Source organism: Erythranthe guttata, chromosome 6, assembly GCF_056151865.1.
Source record: "Erythranthe guttata isolate IM_541 chromosome 6, IM_541, whole genome shotgun sequence".
NCBI lineage: Eukaryota > Viridiplantae > Streptophyta > Magnoliopsida > Lamiales > Phrymaceae > Erythranthe > Erythranthe guttata.
This window is the reverse complement of record NC_142538.1, coordinates 9,394,397-9,401,073: the sequence shown is the minus strand read 5'-3', so window position 1 is coordinate 9,401,073 and position 6,677 is coordinate 9,394,397.

The following is a 6,677-nucleotide window of genomic DNA, read 5'->3' as shown; positions in this document are numbered from 1 at the left end:
AAGATCCTCATAAATGTGTGCTTGAGTTGGTCTTTTATAGGGTGGGAAAATTTTGGTGAAAGAGGCGGTTTCCTTGTGTAATTAGGATTCCCTTACTGCGCCTCGCTGCAATCTCAGACCCACGTCTGGATATTTAGTTATAATTCCAGACAGGGGTCTCAATTCCAGAGACTTGAAAAAATATTCAGACCCCCGTCTGGATTTTTAGTTATAATTCCTGACGGGGGTCTCATATCCATAAACTATATGTTTTTCTAATTTTTGACTTCTTCACTTTTCGCCCACATTTTCTTCTAAATTGCAGTTTTGACCCTCTATTTATTTAATTCTTCAATTTTCACCTGAAACACAATAAATCAACACTTTAAGCACCAATTATCAATAAAATACACCAAAAGTTCTAATTAAAAGATATAATTAAGTGTAAAAGTATATACTTAACACACCCCAAACTTGAACTTTTGCTTGTCATCAAGCAAAATCTACTAATAAACAAATAACCCAACTGCTGCTTCTCATTACATAGATTAATGACCAACTTCACGTTTTCAGAACTTGTAATTATAATGAAAATTCTTAAACATTCGTAAGTTCACAATTCAAAAGCACTTAGGCACTTACCATTGCCAAAAACCACAAATCATGCAATTGCTTTAAGCATCCAATATTTGTAAATTAAAAAAAAAAAATTATGCTTACATACATATGGTTGACTCCAAACACTCACCAAATTCTTCTACTCTACTAATACCGAATATTAAGCTATTGGGATCATTGGGGCTTTGTGGCTTTCAATTGTTAGGCTCTTTTGTTCGAGGTAGAAAATATGGGTAAAGTAACTATGCTTATTGAATTGAGATGATTATGCCAAAATTTGAAAGATAGACGTTTGAAATAATGAATTCACCTCTTAAGGACTTTAATAAACTCGATTCTCAAGAATTCAAAAGTCTTCACTTTTGCTCTTAAGACAATGGATCGAGCTTTCAAAAACAATTCAACAACTATTCATTTTTTTCTCCCTTCTAGTCTCTTCTTTCTTCTCTTCTCTTTTATTTTTTATTTTTTTTTATTATTATTATTATTATTATTATTATTATTATTATTATTATTATTATTATTATTATTATTATTATTATTATTATTATTATTATTATTATTATTATTATTATTATTATTATTATTATTATTATTATTATTATTATTATTATTATTATTATTATTATTATTATTATTTTTTATAGAAGAGGAAGAAGGACTTTTACAAAATTTGCCAACCAAACTCCAAGGTATAATTTTTCAAGAATCTCCATCTATTCTACCTTACACGCATTGGCTAAAAAAAAGAACACCTTTTCTCCGAGGCTCAAATCAAGGTTTTAAGGATAATTTCGATAACACGATAGGCTTGAAAGGCTCAAACGGTTCAAAGAAGGCCCAAATCATATCCCAAATCACTCACTACTCAATATTTCGTATCATAAGTTTCCTAAGGTGAGTTCTAAAACCGAACATAGCATGATCTAACACAAATTAATTCCAAACATTGGTCATATCTCATCATCATAACTCATCGATGCATTCGACTCAAGCAATTTTTTTTCTAAAACGATAAAAGCAATAAAATTATCTAAAATAAAAACCTAAGGTATGCAAACTAAAACAAATAAGCACAAAAACATGTTTTTCCACCCCCAAACTTCAAATTTCCGTTGCCCTCAACGAAATTGGAGCAAGGGCCAAGGATGGAAAACACCTGATTTAGTCGAATCATCTCCAACGGGTGTGAGAATTTGATGCCCTCTCTTCCTCTCGGACGGCCGTTCGAGAGTGTGTGCTTTGACTCGGACGACCTTCTCAACATATGAGAGTTGATTTCAGCCTCTGGTTCTCAGACGGCCGTCCCGGGTTGGGAAATAAAATCTGGACGGCCATCTCTATCTTCGTGAGTTTTGAGTTTGACTCTCTGTTTCCCACACGGCCGTCGCAACTTTTGCTTGGATTTTTGGACGGCCGTCTGGACATCCCGACCACAATTTCGACCATGAAACATTCAATTAAAATAATTAGTATGCATGCCTATAAAAAAATAAAAAATAATAAAATTAAAGAAAAATACGAAAACAATAAAGCTCGGGTTGCCTCCAGAGAAACGCTAAGTTTAGAGTCTTCAGCCGGACGTTGCTTCTTGATTTTCAAGAAAAAGTGACCAAAGCCACTTGTCGTTCGTTACTATCTCCCCAATAAGGCTTTAGCCGACTCCCTTTGACTTTGAACGTACGTTCCGAATCACGATCTTTTATCTTGACTACTTTGTGAAGAAGAATTTCTTGGACAATGAACGGTTCCGACCGCTTTGATTTGTCTTGGGAATAACCAAAAATGGGATTTGCACAATAACACCAATTGTCCTTTGTGAAATTTCCCTTTGAATTTATCCTTACGATCCCAATAGCTTGCGTAGGCCTTCTCTCGTGGCTAGTTTGGCTCTTTAGGTGGCAACATCCTCCTTGCATTCTCATTGCCTTTGACACCCCCACTCTTTGGACTATCCTTTGGAAGAATTGTGGTTGAATCCACAAAACAAACTTGCTCCTTCCGACTCTCGTTTCCGCCATCATCTCCAGCACTCAAAGATGCTTCCCGAGGGTCCAAGATTGAAACATCAAAATTTTCTAGATTTGTAAAATCAATAATATCAATAGCAAAACAAGCATTATTATCACATGGATTTTTATTTGCACTAAAAACATTAAATTTGATCGTTTGAACATGCACCGTCACCGTACGATCACCAGTAGCACAATCAATTAGAGTTCTTGATGTGGCTAAAAATGGTCTCCCTACAATAAGAGGTATCTCCCTATCCTCATCCATATCAAGTACAACAAAATCAACAGGGAAGATAAATTTATCAACTTTAACTAGCACATTCTCTAAAATACCTTTTGGGTAAACTAAAGACCTATGGACTAATTGAAGAATTACAGTTGTAGGTTTAATCTCTCCTAACCCAAGACTTTTATAAGTGGAATAAGGCATAACATTAATGCTAGCGCCTACATCGATGAGCGATCTAAAATTGTTACCTCCTATAGTACAAGGGATAGTAAACTTACCTGGGTCACCGAGTTTTTGTGGAAGAATTGCACTGCATTGCTCCGTGAGTTGGATCATCTCGTTCCCTTGCAATTTCTTCCCCTTTGTCACGAGGTCCTTGAGGAATTTCACCCACTTTGGCATCTTTTGAAGTGCTTCGAGGAATGGAATATTTATGTGAATTTCCTTAAATTTGTCCATAAATCCTTTGTATTCGGCATCGAGCTTTTTCTTTAGAAACTTTGAGGATATGGAATTGGTGGGGCTCGTCAAATCACTGTCGATTACGGTTCTTCTTGAATTGCCTCTTTTTTCTCAAGCTCTCTCGATTTCTCGATTGTCGTGTTTCTCTTCTCCCTCCGTGGGGCTTCTTCCAATTGCTTTCCGTTTTTCAGGATGACTACTTGGCAAGTCTCGGCCTCGATCTTTTTCTTTTGCAATATTTGGGGGGTATGGTATTGGTTCCACCTTTCGGCTACAATTGCTTGCGGTTTGATTTGAATTTCTTATTTTCTCTTCTATCTTGAAATCGATAGCTTGGCAAGTCTCAAACTTTTGCTCTCGAGGGTCTTCCGTATTCGATGGCAATGCTCATGCCGGACGGTTCTCTTGATTCGATGCTAGTTGTGCCAATTGAGTCTCCAAATTTCGTATTGAGGCTTGAGTGGCGGTCATAAATTGGGCCAACACCTCATTAGTGTGTGAATTTTGGGCCGGTGGATTATTGCCTTGATAGCTTTGTTGATGAGCCTGATTTTGAAATTGACCTTGAGATGTTAGGTACCCTTGGCCTTGCTGATTTCCTCTGTATTGCCCTTGTGGTCTCCCCCCCCCCCCCCCCCCCCCCCCCTTGATTTTGGAATTTTCGAGGCGCATTGTTGACGTAGTTGAGTGATTCCACATCTTGTTGGCATTGGAGCGTGTAGTTAGTTCCACCGCAAATTTCACAGCATGAAGAATCCATGGCTTGGACTTGCTGTGGTGAGTTTGCTTTGATGTGTTGTAAAATGAGCTGATTTTGTTGAGCAATTTGGGTCATTTGAGCTTGAAGGGCCGCAATTGCATCTAATTCCAAAACTCCGGGAACCTTCTTGGTTCCACTAACCGTCCTTTCGCTTGATTTGGCAAACATGTTCTGTGCAATTTGATCCAACATAATAAATGTTTCAGGTATAGATTGACTCATAAAATTACCTCCGATTGATGCATCTGAAACGGTTCCCGCATTCTCGTTAATTCCTTGGTAGAAGATGTGGATTTGCCGCCATTGCTCCACTCCGTGAGTTGGACACTGCCTTAAGAGAGTTTTGAATCGTTCTCATGCCTCGAATCATGCTTCCCCTTGATCTTGAACGAAATTGTGAATTTCCCGTTGTATTCGTTCGTCCTTCTCTGGCAAGCTGTAAACTTTCATGAAACTTTTAGGAGTTGAGGCCACGACGAGATGGAGTGAGGGGCTTGGGACATCAACCACTGGCAAGCTTTTCCTTGTAGGGAATGCTTGAAGAGAATCAATTGGAGCGCCTCTTGGGAAACACCGTTTTGACGATGGAATTTACAGGTATCGAGAAAATTAACAATGTGAAGATGAGGATGTTCACCTGCCAATCCACTAAATAACCCGTTATTGTGGAGCATTATCAAGATTCCTTGCTTAATCTTGAAATTATGAGCCTCGATGGGTGGATACTGGATGCTCGGGCAGAATATGTCAAGAGTGGGATTATGTAGTCCTGAAGTGCCCGTGGCCTAACTGCTGGTTGTAGTGGAAGTCATGGGGATGGTCTTGGATTCGAATTCGATTTACATCGAGTAAATAAACCTATCTGTCTATGCGCTCGTCGTCCTCCATTATATTATTTTCGCGTTGAAGTCTCCTAGCTGATCGAAAAGTACGTTCGATTTCGGGATCAAACGGTTCGTTGTCGAGATTGAGTCTCATACGCATAAAACGGTACCTAAAATAAAAATAAAAAGAAAATAAAAATAAGAATAAAAATTGGGTGAATCGTGAAAATTGTTCAAAATTGGAGCTAGAATAAAATAAATAATTAAAATATTCCCCTGCAATGGCGCCAAAAAATTGTTGGTTTGAATATCTACACGCAAGTGCACGTATCGTACAAGTAATATAATGGATTTTTAAGTCCAAGTATCGATCCCACATAGAATATTTAATTATTTAATTCTAGACGCTAAATCCTACCAATTGTGATTAAGCCCACCCTACAGTCGAATGTTGAGGAAATAAACTAAATTAAACTAAAACAATTAAAGCAATTAAAACAATAAAAGGCAACGATAGCAATTAAACACGAAGATTAATCAGAGAAAACAAGCCTAGGATTTTATTCTTCCCCCTATGTGATTATTAATTCCCCAATTCCTTCAATTATGCAAGTTATTAAATCGGATTACTAACCTGAGAGGCTACATTAATCATAACCCACTTCCACGTGTCTTACGATTCTAATACTCTAGATTCAATTATTGTATTCCTACGCAATTAATTCTAGAACGCAACATGAAGCACAAATCTCAATAATGGCTACCTGAGAGATTAACTATATTCCTATGTTAACACCACAAAGGCTTTTCTACCCAAGTTCTAATTATTAACCCGATCTTCCGATTCATGCGATTAATAATAACAAAAAAACACATAAAGTGATCAAGTTCACGCACTTAAGAAAACAAGTAGAAGAAATAATCCGGAATTAAAACTTGCATAAAATCATGGAAAATGGTTCATAAATCCCACATAGGGTTCGAAATAAAATCCTAGAAATAAAAGAATTAGCTACTCATAATTAAAGTAAAAACAAAATTAAAATAAATCATAGAAGATAAAACTATGCTTGGAGTCTTCGAATACTTCGTCTTCGTTATTGCTTCTTTTGCTCTTGAAATTGCGTAAAACAATCCTCCTATTTGTGTGCTTGAGTTGGTCTTTTATTGGGGGGGGGGGGGGGGGGGGGGGGTTGGTGAAAGAGGCAGTTTCCTTGTGTAATTAGGATTCCCTTACTGCGCCTCGTTGCCATCTCAGACCCCCGTCTGGATTTTTAGTTATAATTCCAGACGGGGGTCTCAATTCCAGAGACTTGAAAAAATATTCAGACCCCCGTCTGGATTTTTAGTTATAATTCCAGACGGGGGTCTCATATCCAGATTCCATGTTCTTCAGATTTTTGACTTCTTCACTTTTCTCCCATCTTTTCTTCTAAATTACAGTTTTGACCCTCTATTTATTCAATTCTTCAATTTGTACATGAAACACAATAAATCAACACTTTAAGCACCAATTATCAATAAAATACACCAAAATCTCCAATTAAAGGATATAATTAAGTGTAAAAATATACACTTAACACTCCACCTAATTCCTACTAGCCTTTTGTACTCCCTCTACATAACATTTTCGTGAATCGTGTTGATCTCCCTTGACTTCGCCTATGCCCTTTCCCACTGGAAATTTCAACTTCATATGGACGGTGGAGGGAATAGCCTCAAATTTATTCAAAGTTGGTCTTCCCAAAAAACGTTTTATGTGGATGGGGTATCCATCACCAAGAATCGTA